Source organism: Staurois parvus, unplaced genomic scaffold (assembly GCF_062004578.1).
Source record: "Staurois parvus isolate SC_StPar_1 unplaced genomic scaffold, SC_StPar_1.0 ptg001162l, whole genome shotgun sequence".
NCBI lineage: Eukaryota > Metazoa > Chordata > Amphibia > Anura > Ranidae > Staurois > Staurois parvus.
This window is the reverse complement of record NW_028318958.1, coordinates 6,448,066-6,451,270: the sequence shown is the minus strand read 5'-3', so window position 1 is coordinate 6,451,270 and position 3,205 is coordinate 6,448,066.

The window sequence follows — 3,205 nt, the reverse complement described above, 5'->3', positions numbered from 1 at the left end:
TTCAGCACAATTCCTTTTTCTTTTTTATTGTTCATTTTCTTTCTGGCATTATTTTCGAAATGGCTGAGTGTATGTATTAAAAAATGATAGTAACTATGAGACTATAAATGGATTTTTGTGGTACAGAGTGGTAGTATATCGCTGAGGAAGAACTTGTAATGAGAAAACTTTGAAATGTGTTGGATACCCCAACCTGTAAAACCAACAATCAAGACCAAACTGGTTGTAGGGTTTGAGTTTAAATAGTTGGGGGATACCACTATGTCCACGTCTACAAGGTGTTAACTGCTTCCTGTCCGCCCTATAGCAGAAGTACTGCTACAAGGCGACCCGGGTGCCCAAACTCACATATATATATATGTGGTTCTGCATTTCTGAGTTGGGGGTGCGCGCATTGTGCGTGGCACTATACCCATGCTGCCATGGCAATCGCCGAATCCTGGCCGGTGACCACTCGCTGGCGCCCTGTGATTGCTGAGCATCTCCGACGGAGGGGGGGGACTGTTTGTAAACAAAACTGTTTTCTCTCCTGTCAGCTGCTGCACACTGCTTTGCGCGATGGTGCATGGCATAGCCATGCAAAGCAATGTGAAGCACAAACACAGGCCACACAGTTACTAATGGCACAAAGCACACAGTTAATCCTTTGATCGCCCCAGATGTTAACCCCTTCCTGCCCAGTGCCATTAGTACAGTGTCAGTGCTTTTTATTAGCACTGATCACTGTATTAGTGTCACTGGGGATGTCAGTGACACCAAGTCAGTTCCCCCCCAGTTTCAGAATGCCTGCCACAGTCCCACAGTCTTGCTATAAGTCACTGATCGCCGCCATTACTAATAAAAAAAAAAAATTCTAGTGTATATACCATCATTTGTAAATGCTATAACTTTCATGTAAACCAATTAATTTACACGTATTGGGATTTTTTATTAGCAAAGACATGTAGCAGAATATATTTTGGCCTAAATTTATGACGAAATTTGATTTTTAAATTTTTTTTACTGGAAATGTTTAATAGCAAAAAGTCAAAAATATTGAGATTTTTCAAAATTGTCGGACTTTTTTTTTTATAGTGCAAAAAATAAAAATGCCCAGGCAATTAAATACCACTGAACGAAAGCTCTATTTGTAAGAAAAAAAGGATGCAAATTTCTTTTGGGTGCAGCATTGCATGACCGCGCAATTGTCAGTCAAAGCAATGCAGCACCGTAACGCAAAAAATGGCCTGGTCACGAAGGAGGGTAAATCCTTTGGAGGGCAAGTGGTTAAAATAATCTCGTGTTGTTTTTTCTGTGAATGGATCAGGGGCGGACTGACCATTTGGAAACTCGGGCACTACCTGAGGGCCCGGGGTCAGTAGGGGGCCCCATGAGATGCCCCTGGTACCTTTGTCATAGGCTTTTTTGAGTTTGAGCAAGGACACAGGGGCCCCATAATCCCCTATTTCCCGGGGGCCCCATGAGTTGTCATTCCGCCCCTGGAATGGATGTGACAAATTGAGCATAAATCTCCTAGATTGTAAGCTCCAAGGAGCAGGGCCCACATATTCCTCTTGTATTGAACTGCATTGTTGCTGTATTGTCTCCCTTTATATTGTAAAGCGTTGAGCAAACTGTTGGCGCTATATAAATCCTGTATAATAATAACAATAATAATAATAAATACATTGTGACTATGTTTGTACTTTGCAACAATTGTTTTTATTCAGTTTCCATTGGTTACAAAATCCTTTTTTTTAAAAAAAACCAATAAGATATGAATTAATAAAAGATTGTTTAAATACTTTTATTTATGTGTTTTTGGTTGCCTTTAAAATCCCAATAAGATGAATACAAGTATTGGTATAAAAATAAAATTTTGGCCAAAATGTATTCTGCTACATGTCTTTGGTAAAAAATAAAAATCCCAATAAGTTTATATTGATTGGTTTGCACGAACATTATAGTGCTTACAAACTATGGAATAAATTGGAATTTTTATTTATTTATTTTTTATTACTACTTATGGCGGTGATCAGTGACTTATAACGGGACTGCAATCTGACACTAACTAATGCTGAGGGGAACTGACTAACTGCCACTGACATCTCCAGTGAAACTATTACAGTGATCAGTAATAATACTATACATTGGCACTGTACTAATGACACTGGCTGGGAAGGGGTTAAAATCTAGGGTGATCAAGGGGTTAAATGTGTGCCTACCAATGTGTAATGTGTATATTATGTGTTGCTTTTACTAATAGCAAGGGAACATGTCACCAGCACACCGAGGATCACCAATATGGGTCCAAATGTTTTAATGAACAATCACATAGTTACAGCAAGGCAACGTTTCGGAGTTTTGCAGGACCCCTTCATCAGGCATGTGATGAAGGGGTCCTGTGAGACGCCGAAACATTGCCTTGCTGTAACTGTGATAGTTCATTAAAACTTTTAGACCTATATTGGTGCTCCTCGGTGTGCTGGTGACATTCTCCCTTGCTGATTCTGTTTGGTTCCAGCCGACGGTCTCTGCAGCACCCACTTATACACACAGCCATTTTTAACGCAGGAATGTGTGCGTTTGGATTGTACACTTGCTTTTACTAATAGGTCTCTTTGTTTCTCATCCCCCAAACAGAGAGATTGTTCCCTCTGTACAGGGCTCTTGGTTGTGATTTGACACAGTCGATTAGCAGGTCCGAGTCATGAATCATTGGTCAGTCACAGTGGGTGTTAGTGGGGGGGGCAGTGATGTACACTTTAAAATAAATTTAGAAAAGCGCCACACTTTTACCCTTAATCAATAAATAAACCACTATAGCCGCAACTCCCAAACCCAAATAAATATTTGGCATATATAAAGAAAAATATATAGGAATGCGCTAAATTAAATATAACAATATAATAAAGTGTCCATAATAAATATGTGAAAGTCCAAGCACCATAAATAAATCAAAATTCATCTTGTGAAACTCATAACACCATGATCAATCCACCACCAAATAAATTGGATAAACTCACCAGAGCTAAATGCTGATCAGATTATAGACCAGCACAGGCGCTTTTGCTCTGGGAGCGATTAATAAAGCGATATCCAGACTATAGATGCAATATTCTGCCGTGGTATTCACATTTCCAGGTATTACGTAGCAATACTCCACAATGATGGACAATATCTCAAAGTAAGGAGCAATACTCTGCAGCCAAATCTTCCAGGATGA